Raw genomic sequence first — 21,494 nt, 5'->3', positions numbered from 1 at the left:
TCCTTAATGCACGGGACACTCGGGCAGGGTTGAAAGATTGAATGGCGGCCACTCTCTAGCACATTGGTCTTGAGTGTGTTAACCATCGGTTTGTGTACGTCTTCAGGGCACACCCCTCCTATCACCACCCAGCCTAGATCCAAGCATTGTGCAAAGGGGGCGTCGTGTGGTCCATTGACCTGCTGCCTAACCTTGTGTACCCGGATTATATCTCTTCCTAATAGCAGGAGTATTTCTGCTTTTGGATCCAGTTCTGGGATGTGTTTGGCGATGTGGTGGAGATGTGGCTGGTGTAGTGCCGCACTTGGTGTCGGGATCTCAGTGCGGTTATTCATGATTCCATCGCAGTCTAAGAGCGGAGGGAGACAGATGACGACTTTACCATCCAGGGACTCGATCTGGATGCCTTCTGCCTTCCTTCCTTGGGTTTCCATGTTGCCTGAGCAAGTTTTGAGGTAGTATGGGAACTGCTCACTCTCAATGTTGAACAATTTAAAGAACTCTGGACTGACTAGTGAGCGATTGCTCTGATCGTCCAGAATCACATAGGCTTTGATGGCCTTGTCTTTGGCTCCTTTAGGGTACACTTTAGTGAGGCAGATCTTGGAACAAGAACGGCTTGACCGAGCTTGACCGCAGACTTCTGTACAGTTCGAGCTGACAACTGTTGTCCTGGGGTGAGCCTCTCCCTCCCCGCCGTCCTGTTGTGGGGGAGAAGGAGCGCTGTCGGTTTGCGGTGACAGGCCGGGATGCATGGCCCCGACGTGATCCGTGCTATCACATTCCGGACACTTCACGGCGATCGTACACTCTCTGGCGAGGTGAGAGGTTGAGGAACAGCATCTAAAACATATTCTTTTCTCCTTGAGAAGAGCCGTCCTCTCTTCAAGGGGTTTTTCCCTAAACATTCTGCATGCTTTCAGGGGGTGAGGTTTGTTATGCAATGGACAATACTTGCCAGGGTCGTTGTTAGTTGTAAGGGCTTCAGTCTTGAGCACTGACACGGGTTTATCAATGTTGAAAACATTCGAAGAGGATCTACCTGGCTTGGTGTAAATCGAACTGCTTCCTGGACCCACGAGGCTAGGGTCGTTTCGCCTCTTCGCCTCCTTGCGCACAAACTCACTGAGGTGCTTAAAGGAAGGAAATCGACCACCGTGGTCTTCCTTGTACTCTGAGGCAACAGTCAGCCACCTGTCCTGCAGCCCAAATGGAAGTTTGTCCACGATTTGTCTAATCCCGGATGGAGTATCTAGGTATACTAGACCAGCTGAGTAGCCATCTTCTTTGGCGCCTTGGATCTCCATGAGTAAATCTCCGAATTCTCTTAACTTAAAGTGATCTTTGGCTGACACCTTAGGAAAGTTTTCCAGACGTCGATATAGCGCCGCTTCAATAATGTCGGGGGCCCCATATCTCTCCCACGCTTCGCTTAAGGCTAGCTCGGGTTTGTTGATGTACACTGAACGTATGCGTCTCACCTGGTCGCATGATTCTTTCCCCAGCCATTTCGCCATAAGGTCCAACCTTTGGGTTGCACTGAGCTGGACTCCGTTGATCACGTTGGTGAATGTGGAGTACCATGCACGGTAATTTTCGGGTTTATCATCAAACTGGTACAGTCCTGAAGTGACGAGATCCCGTTGTGCTAAATACTGCAGCGTGGGTTCGGCTGTAAGCGGCATGCGGGCTGGAGAAGTACGTTGGCGCCTATATGATTGAGAGCGCACGTTTCTCATGGAATTTGCCATCCTGGATTCGACCTCCGCGTCTCTTCGCATCGAACTTTGTAAGTTTGGTGTAAAAGAATATCGGTTGTCAGCTCTTTCATTCTTGACTTCATCACGGAGCCGCGAGGGTAAATTTTCTTCCTCGTATGGATGTGATGCAATCGTGCCTCTCTGAGGTTCCTCGTAGCTGGGGAAGTTGTAGAATACGTATGGAGAGGGGAGACGAGCCTGCCTGTCTGTTTGATATTGTACATAGTCGCTTGTGCGTTCCAGTCTGGTCCTTTCTAAAGTAGATCTTACTTCGGTCAGATCACGCGACCCTTCAGGTTCTTCTATGTACTCTGCTTCCGCCATGGCAGCTTCTTCTTCTCTTTCTAGCTGCAGCACTTGCAACTCTGTCGATATTTTTGCCATTTCCAACTGGGTTTCGGCTTCTCTGGCGGCCCCTTCCCTCTGGATTTCGGCTTCTCTGGCAGCCTCTTCTCCTTGTCTGGCGGCCCTTTCTTTCTGGATTTCGGCTTCTCTGGCAGCCTCTTCTCTTTGTCTGGTGGCCCTTTCTTTCTGGATTTCGGCTTCTCTGGCAGCCTCTTCTCTTTGTCTGGCGGCCCTTTCTTTCTGGATTTCGACTTCTCTGGCAGCTTCTTCTCTTTGTCTGGCGGCCCTTCCTTTCTGGATTTCGGCTTCTCTGGCAGCCTCTTCTCTTTGTCTGGCGGCCCTTTCTTTCTGGATTTCGACTTCTCTGGTGGCCTGTTTCATTTTCAAAACTGCTTCTTGTCTGGCGTAACGCAGTCGCACCTTGGCGGCTTCTGGCTTGGCTCTTGCCTGTGTGGACTTACTTGATGTCGTTCTACTGCCCTTGTCGCTGGGCGCCATCGACTTGATCCCGGATCGAGCTGACATTGCAGCACTTGGAACACCTGATGACACCTGGGTGGGCTTACTTGATGTCGGTTTACTGCCCTTGTCGCTGGGCGGCGTCAACTTGATGCTGGATCGAGTTGACATTGCAGCACTTGAAACACCTGATAATGCCGCTTTTTCACTGTAACGTTCTCCTTCGCGTGTCACGAACGCCGAATTTAACGTCGAGATAAACCACAGTTAATAAGAACCAGATCGCAGTAAGATTAACCATTTACTGTTCACTCTTCACATTAACATATGGTGAAAACTGTTGATAAAACAATACAAGATTGATACAGTATTTGTTCCTTCCTTAATATCACATTTCAAGTGTAAATACTTGCAAAGGTGACTATAACTACATTACACTAAGGTGCAGTATACAGGGAGAGTTTGCCTGCTCCATTGACTACTTTAAATACACTTCCATGCAAACTATCCGCGACTCTTTAACTAACGAAAGCATAAACATTATCTACCGTCGTTACTTCTAACAGGATCGGCATTAACATCTTAGTTCAATATATCGATTATCTATTAACTTACAGCGTTGCTCTCACTGTGATTTCTCATGCCTGCAAAACAACTTCTGCTCGGGTCTGCCTCGTGGTGAGCCCCCACCCTCGCGCTAATTCCAAACCGGTATTTTCCCACAAGACGCGGCGAAACCGGATGTGACGTCATCGCATGCCGATATATTTTACATGCAATGAATATACTTTAAACACTTCTAATTCTAACTAGAAAATACTATCGAATGAATTACTAAGCAAAAATATTATAAACTAAATAACTGTCGTAAAGACAGCACAACAGATGTTCCCACCCTTCATCCAAAATGGAGGATTTGCTGGCTGCTCTATCAAACTGCTGGCATTTCCTGCAAGTTCTAGCCTATTATGTTCAAAGCAACCTTCAATTCCTGTTCTTGTTTTCTAAGTTAACAACAAATTCTTTTGGTGTGGCTTAAGTCACTGGCCAAACAGTTGCTACAGAAAGCAGATTTGTGGTCAGCAGCGATACAAGGACAGTGTTGTCGTCTTTAAAGGTGGGGTGGCTGCACAAAACAACGTCCGGGATGGGAATTCCCCTTTTCCGGTTCTGGCTGCTCAAATTCAATGGATTTCCTAATAAGCAGCAGCTGGACAGATGAAAGAATTTTCACAGATTGTAAACCAAGATATTTTAAATTAATTTTACAGATATTACTGAAATATTAAATAAAGATTAGAACTTATAGCTCAGTAGAAATATATTTTAGTATTTAAATAATTCCAGTGTTGTCAAATATTCATGCAAAATCACAAAACAAAAAAGATCCTGTTCAATGTTTAGGACGTCCAAAACTGTGCTTTTGAAATGCATTCACTGTTACATAAACAATTTGCAGTGAGCATTTTTTTGTAGAACTTTGTGGAGAGAATAAGGAATTGCAGTTAGTTGGCTACTGCACCAAAGAACTGGTACAGCCACAGTGGAACACATAGCTTCCTGCTGTTTCATATCATTTGTTTATAAATGCAGAGCCATATTCAATAAACAAATAATTAATCAGATATAAGGCAAATCTGCTGACCATTCTGTTCTCCTTTCTAGCATAGTTCAGGGTACAGCTGTCTACTAAAAGGCCCATTGCTTAGGTCCTCTATGAACATCCATCAAAGCTAACAGTGTTCATTTGTCAAGCTTGGAGCTGATCACTATGTTTTCCCTTGCCAAATTAAAACACATTTCAATATAAGTATCCTGTAGACTGCTGGGAGTCTGGAACAAAGAAACTCATTTTCAGTGTTGTTCATTGCCCTTTGATATTTCATAATAGAGGCAAACAGCGTGAATTTCTGTTTAAATGAAACTAGTAAACAAGATTAGCTGAGTTGTCAGCACGCCTGAGGCATCTCTCATACGTTTATTATCTCATTAAGATAACAAGAGCTGACTGTGATAAAGACTGGAGCATCAAGAGGAATAGTAGGACAGGTACCACCCTCAGGCTGTTTGCCACAGTATCAAATAATTTTGGTGTTCACAAATGGACAAAGTTACTGGGGAATTGCTATAAATAAAAGAAATGCTAAAACATTAAACAAATGAAGAGACGTTCTTCTGTTGGATGATTCCTTGCATCTTGGTGGACTATTCCAGACTGAAGGCTGCCCTGTGTGATTTGAGAGCTCTGCTCTGACACGGAAGTCTCTTACGCAGAAGAAGACAAGAGGTCAAGAGGACAAGTAATTTACTGGCTTGTGTTTTCCCTGGGCCCTCTTCTCAGCCAGCTGAACTTCACATTTTCTTTCCCTCTTTTGATGTCCTCTTAAAGAGTCAGCCTTCTGTGGTCAGCACTTGTCTCTTGGTTATCAGTTGTGTCATTTAAAATCTTTTACACATAATAAAATACTTTTAAACTAAGTGGATTAAGCCAAATAAAATGGTGCTCCTCCAGTTCTCCTACCAGCTATTTCTTCCCATTCAATTCAGTGAGACTATTGTTCTTGGCATGCAGTTAACTCAGCTCAGGCTGAACTGGCAGAGTTCCCAGACTGAGAGCTGAGAGACTGGAGAAAGCTTGCATTGCCCTTTGGGACTCTGTGAGGAGTCGACCTGCACAGTGCAGTTATCCTGAAGCTCAGCAGTAGCAAAGGCTGTGCTCTGCAGCCCTGAGCTTTTGCTCGGCTGAATGCTTAAATATAGGCGTATAAAAATGGGATGTTTTACTCTCATCCTCCTGCGTAAAAATGGATTAAATCTAAAGTGAAAATATTTTTCCTTCATTTCATATTGCAGCATTCTCCTGAACTGGGTGCTTGCCCTGTGACATATCAATGTATAAATTTGAGAGGCAAAAACAGAACTAAACAGTCAATGCCACATGAACCCCCTTTTTAAAATAGTAACGTTCAAAAGTGCTGAATTCTTTAATAATTAATGCATGAAATGTGAACATGGACAAATTGCAAATGCCTTTCCTAAAGTTAAAGGGAAAGATCATTTGATTAGGAAGTCACCCAATTACATTGTCTAAAGTTCTGCTTAACTCAACCAGTTATTGTTTGTTACTTTTAGTTCCTTTTAAGGCTGGCACACAAAGATCAATTAAGTTTTCATTTGGCTCCAGGAAGAAGTATTACAGCAGCAAAGTCTTTGTTTATAGAAAAACAATTTTGAACTTGTTTTTTGGGAAATGTGCTTGGTTTTCATCTCATGATTTTTGGCATTCAAACAAAGTCATTGCCTTATATAATGTCTTGTTTTGCCAATTTTTGGGTTAGACTTTGAGCTATGCTATTGGCTGAATAATCATTTATGAAACTTTTAAAAACTGACTTCACATTGGAATCAAATGGCTTTAATGTTAGCTACCAAAGTAGAACATTCCACCAAACACAAAAGGTGTTAATGTTCTGGTGATTTGTTTATACAGGATAGCAAAGGGAAAGTTGCAAATACACCATGAGAAAGATGAATGCGTGATACAGCACATATGTTTTCAGTTAAAAAGTAAATTGAGCTGTGCATTATGAATCGGGCAAACAGCACAGATTCTTTGCTTCCAGTGATTTTGAATTTGCTTCAAAATGTATCAAACGAAAGCAAGTTAAGTACTGAGCAGTCTTATGAACATCTTCCATTCAGAATTTTATCAGCTGCGGTGTTTTGCTTTTGATATGTCTGCTTTTCTGCTTTGCAGGAAGCAGTAGAAGTGCTTTGTTTCTTTTGTCTACTGGAACACTTGATTTTTCACCACCAGCATCATACTGGAGTTTTAACAAACATTGAAGCCCTTTGGTGATTTGGTGATACTGGATTAAACAAAACAAATAGGGAAGGTTCTAATTTCTAATCTCTGTTGAATTAGTTTTTGTCCCCAGGACTGTCAAGGGAGCAAATGCGACGGGCTTCATGACTCTTGATTATGAGTGAGGAAAGTGAGTTAAAATTCCTGTTTGAGATTAGAATTCTGCCATTTCTGCTTTGAATTGTGCATCTAAAGTAATTGGTCGCATAGATCATGAAAATCTTCCTTGCATACCGTTTATACAGATCAATTCATTAAAACAGTGCATTGAGGTAATTCAAGTTAAAACAATAACAGAATGCAGAATAAGCTGTTACAGAGGAAGTGCAGAACTGGTAAACAATAAGGTAGAAGGTCATAACAAGATAGATTGTGAGGTCAAGAGTCAATTCTTATTGTACTGGGGAACATTAAAATTCTTAGAACAGCAGAGTAGAGCCTGATGGTATGTGATTTACTTTACTTTTATTGTCGCCAAACAATTGATACTAAAGGGTACAATCATCACAGCGATAGTTGATTCTGTGCTTTGCGCTCCCTGAAGTACAAATTGAAGTATATATAATAAAAATTTAAATTATAAAATCATAATTAGAAAATAGAAAAGGGAAATTAAGGTAGTACAAGTCAGGTCTGGATATTTGGAAGGTATGGCCCAGATCCAGGTCAGGATCCGTTCAGCAGTCTTATAATAGTTGGAAAGAAGCTGTTCCCAAATCTGGCCGTGCAAGTCTTCAAGCTCCTGAACCTTCTCCTGGAGGGAAGAGGGACTGTGTGGGTCATGCCCTGGCAGCACTGCTCCGACAGTGTGCGGTGTAAAGTGAATCCAAGGATAGAAGATTGGTTTGTGTGATGTGCTGGGCTGTGTTCACGACCTTCTGCAGCTTCTTCCGGTCTTGGACAGGAAACTTCCATACCAGGTTGTGAAGCACCCTAGAAGAATGCTCTCTACGGTGTACCTATAAAAATTATTGAGAGTTTTAGGGGACAGGCCAAACCTTTTCAGCTTTCTCAGGAAGTAAAGGGGCTGGTGGGCATTCTTGGCAGTGGACTCTGCTTGGTTAGACCAAGTCAGGTCATTTGTGATATTCACCCCGAGGAAAGCTTTTGACCTGTTCCACCTGCGCACCACCGATGTAGATGGGGTCGTGTGGTCGCTACTCATTCTGAAGTCAACAACCAATTCCTTCATCTTGCTGACATTGAGGGATAGGTTATTGTCTTTGCACCATGCCACCAGGTTCTTAATTTTGTCTCTGTAATCAGACTCATCATTACCCAAGATATGGCCTACAATTGTGGTGTCATCAGCTAACTTGTATATTGAGTTTGATGGAAACTTGGCTACACAATCATGGGTGTACAGTGAGTACAGCAGGGGGCTGAGTACACAGCCATGTGGGGCACTAGTGCTCAGAGTGATTGTAGAGGAGAACTTGTCCCCTATTTTACAGCCTGGGTCCTGTCTGTGAGGAAGTTGAAGATCCAGCTGCAGATCTGAGTGCTAAGACCCAGGTTCTGGAACTTAGCAATAGTTTATTTGGAATGATGGTATTAAAGGCAGAGCTGTAGTCAATGAAAAGGAGCCTTACATATGCGTCTTTATTCTCCAGGTGTTCTAAGGAGGAATGTGGTGCCAGAGAGATGGCATCTCCCATTGACCTGTTGCTCCGGTAGGCGAATTGCAAAGTGTTGAGTTTGACCGGTAGGTTATGGTTGACGTGTGCCATAACCAGTCGCTCAAAGCACTTCATAGCAATTGATGTCAGAGCCACAGGTCGATAGTCATTCAGGCATGCCACCTTGCTTTTCTTTGGCACCAGGATTTCAGGCTTTTGTAACTTCTGCTTGATGGGAGGAGGGAGAAGAGAGAATGTTTAGGGTGGGTGATGTCATTGATATTGCTGGCTGCATTACCAAAGTGCCTTTGAGGGGATGAAGGTTTTTCTGATGTTCTGAGCTGTATCCACAACTCTCCGCAGTTTTCTGTGGTCATGGGCAGAGCAGTTGGCAAACCAAATTGTGATCCTTTTGAATAGGGTGTTTCCTACGTGAAATGGAGACATCTTTTCCTCGCTTATCAGGAAGAGAAAGAGCCTGTGGCATGTCAAATACCGGGTGAACAATTAGTCTTTGGAGTACTGCAAGTCTCTGTCTTTGCTGTTGCTTTTGCTGCATGCTTAAGTGCTCGGTGATGGGTGCTGATGCTGTTTTTTGCTATGGGGGGGGGATCGTTGCTTGCTGCCACCTACATGTGGGAGGGAGGGGAGCTGGGGGGGACTTCAGGGTTCTAACATTTAACTGTCATTCGTTCTTTGGGATTCTCTTCTATTTTTGTGGATGTTTGCGAAGAAAAAGCATTTCAGGATGTATATTGTATACATTTCTCTGACATTAAATGTAACTTTGAGACTTATGGTGCACCAATTAGAAAGTGGTGAGGCTGAGACAAGCCAAATTTATTTAGTTTCCTGAGGAAGTAGAGGCCTTGGCACCAACCTGGTTTGACCAGGACATGATATTGGTGAGCTAGGAGCTTAGCAGTGTCGATGTAGACAAGAGAATGTGCACCAACCCTCTTCCTGAAGTCAATGACTTTTGTTTTGCTGACATAGAGGGAAAAGCTGTTGTCATGACACTGTGTCAGTAGGCTCAAATATCGTCTTCCAGTACTATGACTCACTGTTTTTTGAGATACGGTACTGTGGTGTTATCATCTGAAAACATATAGGGGGGGGGGGAGTCACGTGATGACGTAGGGTCGAGACGTGGAAATCTACCTCTCCCGTAAAAACTAGTAAAATAAAGTTTAAGTGAAGAAGAATTTTTAAATACTTTCTAAAAACTACTTATAAACAACTCAGGACTATCTTTAGATATGTCTCCTAAACAGAAACAGAAGAGAACTACTACTTTGAAGACAGTGCGAGTTGGCAAAGAAAGAGGCCCGATCATTATGACGGAACCTCATACTCAAGTTGGATCTCTTCCCGGTGAAGTACATGTTGTCTCCAACGATGCAGAACAGGAAACTGCGGCAGCATCAACGGTCTCTACAAAGAAACAGCAGGAACTGCACATGTGTGAAGAAATGGGTATGTGCAAACAGGTGCAAACAGCTAGAAGTTCTAGCTGTGACTGAAAGTGAAAGTGAACTGGAAGTAGAATCAGACTCTATGGAAAACACAGATGAGGAAATAGATGAAGGAGAAGAAGAACAGGAAGAAATTAAAGGTGGAAGACTTTCTGGAGACATAAGAAAAGCCCTGATACAAATAATGATTGAATTAAAAGTAATAAAAATAGATATTAAAAATATGAAGATTACGCTTGATAAGGTGGTGGAAAAACAAAAGAAAACGGATAAGAAAGTTAAAAAGTTGGAAGAAAAAATGGGAGATACCATTGAAAGAGTGGACAAGATGGAAGACAATATCCTTCCTGGACTTCAGAAAGAAAATGTTTGTTGGAAAAAGTAGATGTGCTTGAAAATTTTAGCAGACGAAACAATATTAAGATTGTTGGTCTTAAAGAAGGTATAGATGGAGAAGATCCAATAAAATTCTTTCAGAAATGGATCCCGGAAATCTTGGAAATGGAAGAGGGAAGTCAGTTGATTGAAATCGAAAGGGCTCATAGAGCTTTAAGACCAAAGCCCAAACAAGATCAAAATCCACGATCAATCTTGATAAAATGCTTAAGATATCAAGATAAAGAAAAGATCTTGAAGGCAGCTGCTCAAGGTGCCAGAAAGAGAAATGGGCCATTGATGATAGGAGGGAAAAGAGTTCTTTTCTATCCTGATATAAGTTACGACCTTTCGAAGAGGAGGAAGGAATTTAACCCAGTGAAAAGAATCTTATGGGAAAAGGGTTATAAATTTATACTGAGCTACCTGGCAACACTATTTTTGGATGACGAAGAAAGAAGATTTTTTACTGATCATCGGAAAGCGGAGGAGTTTGTACAAGAAGGAGCTTGTGCGAGATGCGGTAAAGAATTATGGAAGTGAAATGGATTAAAGATGAAGACTGAGATAGGGATCAGATTTGATCTATATTTAAGAGTAGAAGAATATACAAATATACTTTAAGTATATGATAGAAGGGGAGAAAGATTTTAAAAAATTGAGGAATATTAATTGGGAGTAGAGATATTGATTTTTTTCTTCACTTATATATATCTTTTTTTGTTATGGGGGAGCTGGAGGAGCTTCTGATCGATTGCTGCGGGATTCACGTGTGTAATCATGGCAATTGCCATGACCCATAAAATGGAGGGGGGTAATGTTGTGTTTCTATTCATTCACAACATTAGTAGAGGGGTATTTTGTTATCTTTTTCTTTACTATCTATCGTTCTTCTATTTTTCTATTTTTGCCTGGATGATTGGGGGGGCAACATGGAGAATTTTAGAGAGATTCCCCAAGGTATTATGAAATGACTAATTTACTCAATTTTTTAAGTTTTAATGTTAATGGGCTTAGTGGACCGGTGAAAAGAAAAAGACTTTTAACATGTATTAAGAAAATGAAAGTAGATATAGTTTTTTTGCAGGAAATACATTTAACAGAGATAGAACATCAGAAATTAAAGAGAGATTGGGTTGGAAGTGTTATTGCAGCTTCATTTAATTCAAAGGCGAGGGGAGTTACAATTTTGGTTAATAAAACCTTACCAATTAAAATACAAAATGTACTAATTGATTCTGCGGGGAGATATGTGATTATATATTGTCAAATCTTTTCGGAATTATGGACTCTTATGAATATTTATGCACCAAATGAAAATGATGCAAAATTCATACAAGAAGCTTTTTTTAATTTGGCCGACGCACACGATAAAATATTAATAGGTGGAGACTTTAATTTTTGTCTAGACCCAGTTCTAGATAGGTCAACTAAAGTTGTTACAAAATCAAAGGTAATAAAGCTAACTTTATCATTGATGAAAGACTTAAATTTGATTGATATATGGAGAAGAATTAATCCAAGAGGAAGAGATTATTCATTTTATTCAAATAGTCATAAAACTTATTCAAGGATTGATTTTTTTCTATTATCAATGAATATTCAGGCTAGAGTGAAAAGTGTGGAATATAAAGCGAGAATACTGTCAGATCATTCCCCCATGATAATGACAATGATAATGATGGATAAGGAGGAATTGATTTACAGATGGAGATTTAATTCAATTTTATTAAAACATCAAGATTTTTGTGATTTTATGGAAAAACAGATCCAAATTTTTTAAATACAAACTCACATTAAATTTATATTATGGGAAGCGATGAAAGCATATTTGAGGGGCCAGATAATGTTATACTTATAAAATTAAGGAAGAATATATGGTAGAAATAGATCAATTAGAAAAAGAGATTACAAAATTAGAAAAAGAATCTCAAAGATATATGACAGAAGAAAAACGAAGACAACTTGTCAATAAGAAGTTACAATACAATACGCTCCAGACATACCGAACAGAAAAAGCAAAAATGAGATCTAATCAGAGATACAATGAATTAGGTGAAAGATCACACAAGATTCTTGCTTAGCATTTGAAAACAGAACAGGCTTCCAAAACAATAAATGCAATTAGAACAAGTGCAAATAAAATTACTTATAAACCTTTAGAAATTAATAAAACCTCTAAAAAAATTTTATTCTGAATTATATCAATCGGAATCACAAAATGAGGTTGCTGAGATAGAATTTTTTTTATCACAAATAACTCTTCCAAAATTGAATTCGGAATAACAGAAAAGATTAGATACGCCTTTTACATTAAAAGAGGTTGAAGAAGCTCTAGGATCACTCCAGAGTAATAAATCTCCAGGAGAAGACGGTTTTCCGCCTGAATTTTATAAAAAATTTAAAGATTTATTAATCTCTCCCTTTATGGAGTTAATATATCAAGCAGAAAGAACACATAAACTTCCACAATCTTTTTCGACAGCGATCTTAATAGTATTGCCAAAAAAAGATAGAGATCCTTTAAAACCAACATCATATAGGCTATCTCTTTGTTGAATACGGATTATAAAATAATAGCAAAATCTTTATCTAATAGATTATCTAAATATATACCAAAATTAATACATATGGATCAAACAGGCTTTATTAAAAATAGACAATCGGTGGATAATGTATCTTGGTTACTTAGCATAATTCATTTGGCAGAAAAGAAGGAGGAAATGAGTGTGGCAGTTGCTTTGGATGCAGAAAAAGCATTTGATAGATTGGAATGGGACTTTTTATTTAAGGTATTGGAAAAATATAGGTTAGGAAAATCTTTTATAAACTGGATTAAAACCTTAAATACTAGTCCCAAAGCTACAGTAGTGACAAATGGTCAAATTACAACATCATTCCAGTTAACAAGTTGAACTAGACAAGGCTGTCCATTATCACCTGCCCTATTTGTATTAGCGATAGAACCATTAGCTGAATTAATTGGAACCGATTCAGATACTGTGGGCTTCAGAGTTAACCAGGAGGAATATAAGATTAATTTATTTGCTGATAATGTTCTGATTTATCTAACAAACCCATTGCATTCGTTACATAAACTATCTTTTAGATTGGAAGAATATGGGAAAATATCAGGGTATAAAGTAAACTGGGATAAAAGTGAAATTTTACCCCTTACTAAAGGAGATTATAGTCAATGTCGATTAGTAACTCAATTTAGATGGCCGATAAATGGTATAAAATATTTAGGTATAAGAGTCAATAAAGATATAAAGAATTTATATAAATTAAATTATTTGCCATTATTGAAAAAAATTCAAGAGGATATTGATAAATGGATGATGTTACCAATAACATTAATAGGTAGAGTTAATGCTGTAAAAATGAATGTATTTCCAAGATTGCAATATTTATTCCAAACATTACCAGTACAACTGCCACAGAAGTTTTTTTAAGAGTTGAATAAATGTGTGAGGAAGTTTCTTTGGAAAGGTAAGATGTCAAGAATATCGTTAGAAAAATTGACATGTAAATTTGACCTAGGAGGGTTACAACTCCCAAATTTTAAGAATTATTATAAAGCAAATCAACTTAGATTTATTGCATCTTTTTTTGATGAAGATAAACCGGCATGGATTAGAATAGAGTTAGATAAGATAGGACAAAATATACTAGAAGATTTTATATATAAATGGGAATCCAAATGGATATGGGAAAAGTAAGAATCTCTTGTATTAAAACATTTGATTGATTTATGGAATAAGATAAATGTTGATGATGAGATAAAGAAATCTTTATTAGCAAAGAGAACCCTAATTCAAAATAGACTCATTCCTTTTACAATGGATAACCAAGTTTTATATAACTGGTTTCAAAAAGGGATTAGATATATAGGTGACTGATTTGAAGGAGGTATATTGATGTCATTTGATCAACTAAAGAATAAATATAAAATATCAAACAACACTCTTTTCTGTTAAAAAAAATTATAAAAATTGCATTGGCAGTAGCCAAAAAAGCTATTGCAGTTACTTGGAAATTAGATTCATATTTAACTATGGACCATTGGAATAAACTTATAATTTAAGAAATGAATATGATATATTTTTGAAAATTTGGCACCCTTATGTACAAAAGATAGGATTAAATATATAGGTCCTTCAAAGATAAAATGATTAGCTATTTGGGGAAAAAAATAAATAGATATATACTAAAGCTATTTTGAACTCCATGGAGCATGTGGTCCAGTCTATCCATCTTTTTTTCTCTCCCTCTCCCTCTCCCTCTCCCTCTCTCCTCTCTAGATAAGGATGTTAAGGGGGAAGGGTTAAGGGGAGGGGGAGGGCTGATATTAATTTTCATTACTCTATTATTCTATTCATTTTATGTAATTCGCTCAAAAATTTAATAAAAATATATTTTAAAAAATGAAAACATATAGAGCAGAATCAGCCATGCGATCATGAGTGCATAGGGAGCTGGGGATGCAGCCTTTTGGGGGGACCTGTGTTGAGGATAATTGTGGCCTAAGTGTTGCCTGTCGTGACTGATTGTGGTCTGTTGGTCAGAAAGTCAAGGATCCAGGATCCAGTTGCAACGGGAAGTGTTGCATCCAAAGTCCAGGAGTTTGGAGATAAGTTTGCTTGAAATTGCAGTATAGGAGGTTTCTGAACCTGTAGTCAATAAACAATAGTCTAACATAGGTGTTTTTACTGTCCAGATGTTCCAGAGATGAGTGCAGGGTCAGGGAGAAATCATCTGCAGTAGACCTTTTTTTGGTGGTAAGGGAACTTCAGTAGGTTGAGGTTGGCTGGGAGGTTGCAGATGATGTATGCTATGACCAGCCTCTCGAAACACTTCATGATGGTGGATGTCAGAGCCACTGGGTCATGCACATTACCTTGTTTAGGTACTTGAATGACAGTGGTCTTCTTGAAGCCAGGTGGGAACTTCAAATTGAAGCGGGGTAGGTTAAAAATGTCTGCAAATTCCTCTGCAAACCTGCGCAGGATCTGAGAACATGGCCAGGGACTGTATTTGGGCCAGATGCTTTACTCAGTTCACCCTCTGGACAACTGATCTTGTGTCTGTGACAGTGACTGTTGATTCAGGTGTACTGTAGGCTGTCAGGTTGGGCGGTGACATTCCAATCCTCTTCTTTCAAAGTGGGAACAGGATGCATGAAGCTCATTGGGAAGAAATCGCTTTTGTTGGCAATGCTGCCTGACTTGGTTTTGTAACTCATTATAGCATGTAAGCCCTAGCACAACTGATGGCTAAATGATGGAGAAGAAATAGTGATAGTGAAAACCACTTGCTTACCCTTAACCTCTGGGCTCAGGCTCTTCCATTAGGTTAAAAGGAAGCTGAAACAGAAGCTGCAGGGACACAGCAGGTTAGATAGTGGACAGAGAACGTGAATCAGACATACAGCTCATGAGATTTCATATTAAATAGAACAATTTTGGATATCTTCCACAAGCCCCACCCTCACATGTACTTTTATGTTTAAGTTTGTTTTAAATTTCTTTTCTGTCTTCAACTATCGGTTTAAAATTAATTGTTATTTCCTCTATTCTATCCACTTCTCTCTGTGCAACCTAAAGCACACTTGTCTTCTCACTTTCTAGTCTGGATGAATCCTGAACCTGAAATGTCAGTACTGTCTCCACTCATTGATGCTGCTTGACCTTACAATAATCCCTTCTTGTGTAACAGTTTCGATTGCACTCCATGGGAACTTGGTAGTGAACATCTGACCTTTCTGGTTTCACTGCTTTTTATGTAATAAGAAATGAAAGAAGCAAATAAAAGCAGAAGTAGGCCACACAGCCCCCTGAGCCTGATTGGTTATTTAGTATGATCTTAATCTGATCTTGGCAATGGTTCCACTTGCCTGCCAATCCCCATAAGTCTTGCACCACCTATAGGTCAGAACTCATTGTCTGTCCATTTCAGCTTTGAATATGTTTAAACACTTGGCTTTCAAACTCACAATGATTTTGAAAGTTCAATCCTGCTTTTGTCAACAGAGACATTGCCTTGACTTGCTGAATATTTCTAGAATTTTCTGTTTTCCCTCCCCCCCCCCCCATACTTCATTTTGAGAATGCAGAAGCTTTTCTATGAACAACATTATGTGATCTCTCTATTTTTGGTAAGTGTCATCATCCTCCCATTACAGGACACCAAGTCTTTGTTTTGACTTTTGTAATCATTCGGGGCTAATAGCATATTAAAAAGATTAGAACTTGGACTCATTAGTCATCCAGGATTAACTGTCCTAATACATAATTCATAATTTAAGAAAATACAAAAGATGACGAGGAGCATTGGCCTCTGTGTGAATGATCAAAGCTTATGGATTGCAAGGTCAGGTTAAGCAACACTTCTGGAATATATGTTCCTCTACGTGCTGCCTGCAGACAGCACAAATCATTCGTGTAGAAGTGGCCTTTCACAACAAAGCCTTTTTAGACATCTTGATAACACATGGTAGAAGATGAAAAATCATGGGGATGTATTTTGGGGCAACATGGTAGCATAGTGGTTAGCACAGCACTTTATAGGCTGCTCCTGTCTTTAGGAATTTGTACATTCTCCCTGAGCTGGTGTGGGTTTCCTCCGGGTGCTCTGGTTTCCTCCCACAGTCCAAAGATATATTGGTTGTAGGTTAATCGGTCATTGCAAATTGTCCTGAGCTTAGGCTAGGATTAAATCAGGGGATTGCTATGTGTGTAGCTCAAAGGGCTGAAATTTCTATAATTACACTCTGGAGGAAGAATCTCTTTGAACGTCACACAGGTGTGTTTAGAGGAGGAAGAGAGCAGAGCCATTGTTTTAGTTGCAGTCTGAGGAAGCAAATCCAATTGGCTAATTATGAGGTGCACCAATAAATCGAAAGGAGGCAACTGCTAGTGGAATAGTCATTGCTGGCTTTGGCTTGAGTGACTTCATCAAGTAGAGGCTGAGCAGATATCCAGATAAGGACTGGTAAGGTCCCGACTGCATTGTATACTGAAGAGTGTCCAATGAATGGGAGCAACACGCACAAAAGTGCTGGAGGCGAGCAGCATCTATTCGGCCCTTCATCTGGATTGAGTCCTGATGAAGGGGTCTTGGCCCGAAAAATTGACTGTTTACTCTTTTCCATAGATGCCGAGTTCCTCCAGTATTTTGTGTGTGTTGCTTTGGATTTCCAGCATCTGCAGATTTTCTCTTGTTTGTGCCACAATGAGTGGGGCTGCCACTGTTCCTTTTCATTTTGGAGATGCTTGCTTTTAATTCAGTTGTAACTTAGATGCCATTCTAAATAACTCGCCATTATTTTAAATGCAGTCGTTGTGTTTTTAGTAATTGAATTGTCAGTCTGCTGTTTTGCACTGAATGGAGTCGCACTGCAATCTCATTGTTCTCTGCAAAGACAATAAAGATCTAACCCCACCGTCCACCGCCATTAGACAGGGTTGTAAAAATGCTGTTTGACACACTGGGCTTCGTCAGGTAGGTCATTGTGTATAGAAGCTGGTTGGTATGTTACAGTTATGTGTGACTTTGATGAGGCCACACTTGGAGTATTGTTACAATTTTGATGACCATATTATAGGAAAGATATGATTAGAGTGCAAAGAAGAGTTATGAGGATGTTGCCAGCACTCGAAGGCGAGGTTGGGCAGGTTAGCATTTTATTCCTTGGAGCATTGGAGATTGGAGGGGTGATCTTACAGAGGTGAATAAAATCATGAAGGGCACACATAGGGTGAGCATGTACAGTTTTTTTGACCAGGAAAGGGGAACCGAAAGCTAGTGAGCATAGGTTTAAGGTTTAGGGTGCGAGGTAAATGATTTCAAAGGGACAGGAAGAGTAAATTCTTCCCGCAGAGAGTGGTGTGTATACTGAATGCACTGCACAGAAAGTCGTTCAGGCAGGTACAATAACAACATTTAACAGACATTTGGACAAGTCCGTGGATTGGAGGGGTTTAGAGGGATATGGGCCAAATGTGGCCAGGTTCCAAAAATCTGTGCTGGTCAGTTGGCTGGAGCATTCAAGGATATTTTCAGCCTCTCACTGTGGTTTGAGGCTCCCACCTGCTTGGAAAAGACAACAGTCTTAGTGCTGGCTAAGTGTAAGGTGAGCTGCCTTAATGACTATCAACCAGTAACACTCACATCAGCCGAAATGAAGTGTTTTGAGAGATTGATCATGACTAGAGTTAGCTCCTGCCTCAGAAAGGATCTGGACCCATTGTACTCTGCCGACTGCCAAAAGAGGTCTCCAGCAGATGCAATCTCTCTGCCTCTCGTCTTGGTGTTAGAGTTCCTAGATAACTACAAAACATATATCAGGTTACTGTTTATCAATCATCAGGCTTCAGAATCTGGGCTTCTGTTTTCCTTCTGCAACTACATCATCAGCTTCCTCATTAGGAAACCACAGTCAGTATGATTGGTAATAACATCTCCTTGCTGACAACAAACACAGGCATACCTCAAGGATGTGTGCTTTCCCATTGCTCTGCTACGTCTACCTTCATGACTATGTCCTAGGCACAACTCAAACACCATCTATAAATACGCCCAAGACCCCACTGTTGTTGGCAGAATCTCAGATGGCAAAGAGTGAGTGAGATTGACTGACTGAGTGGTATCACAGTTACACCATCACAGTCAGCATCTCAGATGGCAAAGAGTGAGTGAGATTGACTGACTGAGTGGTATCACAGTTACACCATCACAGTTAGCATCAGCAAGACTAAGGAATTGATTGTGGGATTCAGGGAGGGGAAGTCAGGAGAACCTTCACTTATCCTCATTGATGAGGATCAACAGTGGAAAGAGTGGGCAGATTTAGGTTCCTGGGTGTCAGCACCTCCAAGGATTTGTCATAGGCCCAGCACATTGATACAGTCACTAAGAAGGCATGCCAGTGACTCTACTTTGTTGGGAGCTTCAGGAACTTTGGTATGTCACCAAGGACCTTAGCAAATTTCCATAGATGTACCATGGAAAACACTCCAACTGGTTGAATCAGAGCCTGGTATGGAGGGAGGCTGAATGCACAGGATCACAACATGCTGCAGAGGGTTGTAGACTCAGCCATCATGAAGCAGCATTTATCATTAAGGACCCTCGCCATCTGTTACTATTACTACCATTGAGGAAGGGCTACAGAAATCTGAAACCCAACACTCAATTATTCAGGAATAGCTTCATCCCTTCTGCCATCAGATATCTGAAAGACCCATGAACTCATAAACATTATTCATTATTTTTTGATTTTGTACTTTTTTTATGTATTACACTGTACTACTGCCACAAAGCAACAAATTTCATGTCATATGAGACCGTGATGGTGGTTGAGGTGGTGCCAGCCAACACCCATTCCACGGGCAACATCTTTCAGATAGCAAATCTGTCCAATCATTTCACTTTTTCTAAGCCTTCTGCTTGTTCTTTTTGCCTTGCTTGTGTCGTGGAAACTGCTGGATCCTGTGAAGTACAGTTTGAAACTTGATCGAAGGGTCCAGCGCTGTGCTGTGTCTGGAGAGCTGCCTCATGGAGATCAGAGACTGGGTCCGTAAAGGACAAAAAACACAAGCTGACTCATGGAAAAGACCAGGGAAGAGGTGCGGGGTCATGAACGATTCTATCTCGAAGTGGTGAGGAAGACTGAAGGATTGAGGTGAATGCAGAGGAGGTCAGTGATGATTCCCATTGGAGACGGTCAGGAGCTGCAGTGGTGTGTTCGGACCCGCATTGGTGGCATTCGGACCTGGGTCGGCTGCATTTGAGACTAGATCAGCGTCGTTCAGACCTTGATTGGTGGCGTTAGGACTTGGGTCAGTGGTCACTCTTTATAGAAGGACTGAGTTTGTGCGAGTGCTCTCCTCATATGTAGACAAAAAGACAGTTCTCATATTCTGAGATTTATGTGATTATTGGACCGTACTTTATTTTGGTTTCCTTCTGTAGTTGGGTGTTTTTTTTTCTTATGGACAATTAACGGGTGGGTGATCTGTTCATTGTGTGTAAGAGGCGAGGTTGGGGGTCTGGTGCTACTGCCGCTGTTCTTTTCTGCGGGTGAGGGGGTCAGGGGTCGTTATGTGTAGGGGATCAGTTACTGTGGCAGTTTTTTGCTTTTAGCATCCGTGAGTTTTGTTTCTTTTCTATGCTGGTGGATGGTGGACATCCATTCCACAGATGTCTCTTCTTTCATCAACATCTGTGGTCTCTCTGTAATTAATGGCTTTCTGGAGAAGACAAAAATGAACCTTTGATAATAAACCTGGTTCTGATTCAGAAATATGGATGACTGGTACTGGCTTGATAGGCACCATTGTTGGCATAGATGAATTGGGCTGGCTGGCGTGCTTCCATGCTGTTTTACTCTGTGCTTCTATAATTTATGGAATAGAACTAAAGTGAAAATATGAACATAAATAACATTTTATCACTGGGAATCTCCTTTATGGATTTTTTTTTCTAATTGTCTTGCCATCTCTTCCCTTTTGTGTTGGGTATACTATACTAAACATTTTTTTGCTTCTTTTTTTTTAAAAAGTGATACATTGTTTCTGATGTTGAATTTGACTAATTGGATTTCTGAAAGTTCTAGAGGTTTCCTGGCTCTTTTTTTTTGGAAAGCATTTAATCCTTGAAGCCCATTCATTAAAGAGGATCTGTTTCAGTGAAAGGTGGAGTTGAATCAATTAAATTCAACCTTTCCTTGCAAAGTTCTCGTTTCTCCTCACTAAGACAATGCAGCAATTAAATATGAAGTCTCTATAATGGTAAAGATGAGCGTTCCTGTGAAGACGAGCACTCTATGAAGAGCAACTGAAAGCCTTTAGAGGATTCTCAATGGGGTGGGGGGGGGGAAGAGATTTTCTATGTGTCACTGTCATTTGGATGATTAGTACATCTACAGTTATAGAGTTCACACCAGTACAAAACAAACATTACTGAAGCTGTAGAATCTAAAGTGAGATGAAAAGTGAAGGAAGAGGAAGAAGCTGCCAGTAACACGACAGATGCTGACTATTTAAATATGTAAAGGATCATTTATAATTGATTCTATCCTGAGTAGAAGAAGTAAATTTGTCACGGTTACTGTCACAGTTTACATTAAGCACATTAGGAGATTGACAGATTAATATCCATTTGCTCAGAAATGTGTGGCCTCCACAACATTCAAAAAGCCTTGTCAGCATCAAGTTCAAAGCAGCCTGATGAATAAGCATCCTATCCACCACCTGAACACTCACTTCTTGCACCAGTGACTCCATGGCTTCAGTGTGAACTACTTATAAAGTATTAATGGATCTCCAAATTCTGCACTTTGTATCGCTTCGAAGGGCAAAGACTGCAGATGCATGGGAACATTACCAACTTTAGATTTCCCTCCAAGTCATCTGTGGCCGATGGCATTGAAAGAGTACCTTCATTAGAAGGATTGCATCAGTTCAGATTCACAGCGGCAAGTAGGGATGAGCAGTAAAGGTTGGCTCTGCACGTGATATATAAAGTTCCATAAATAAATTGAAAAAGAATAAATTTGATTTATTTTAGTTAATTGAAATCAATGTGGAACAAC

At 40.3% G+C, this 21,494-nt stretch overlaps 1 protein-coding gene across 1 annotated transcript in view; it reads left to right on the top strand.

The window, feature by feature from the left end:
* Positions 1-21,494, top strand: part of arhgef28a (Rho guanine nucleotide exchange factor (GEF) 28a) — a 390,430-nt gene that overhangs the window by 41,984 nt on the left and 326,952 nt on the right. The window lies entirely within an intron of this gene.

The sequence above is a fragment of the Hypanus sabinus genome, chromosome 7 (assembly GCF_030144855.1).
Source record: "Hypanus sabinus isolate sHypSab1 chromosome 7, sHypSab1.hap1, whole genome shotgun sequence".
Taxonomy (NCBI): Eukaryota; Metazoa; Chordata; class Chondrichthyes; order Myliobatiformes; family Dasyatidae; genus Hypanus; species Hypanus sabinus.
Note: the sequence above shows the minus strand (reverse complement) of the source record. Positions and strands in the feature narration are given on the sequence as shown.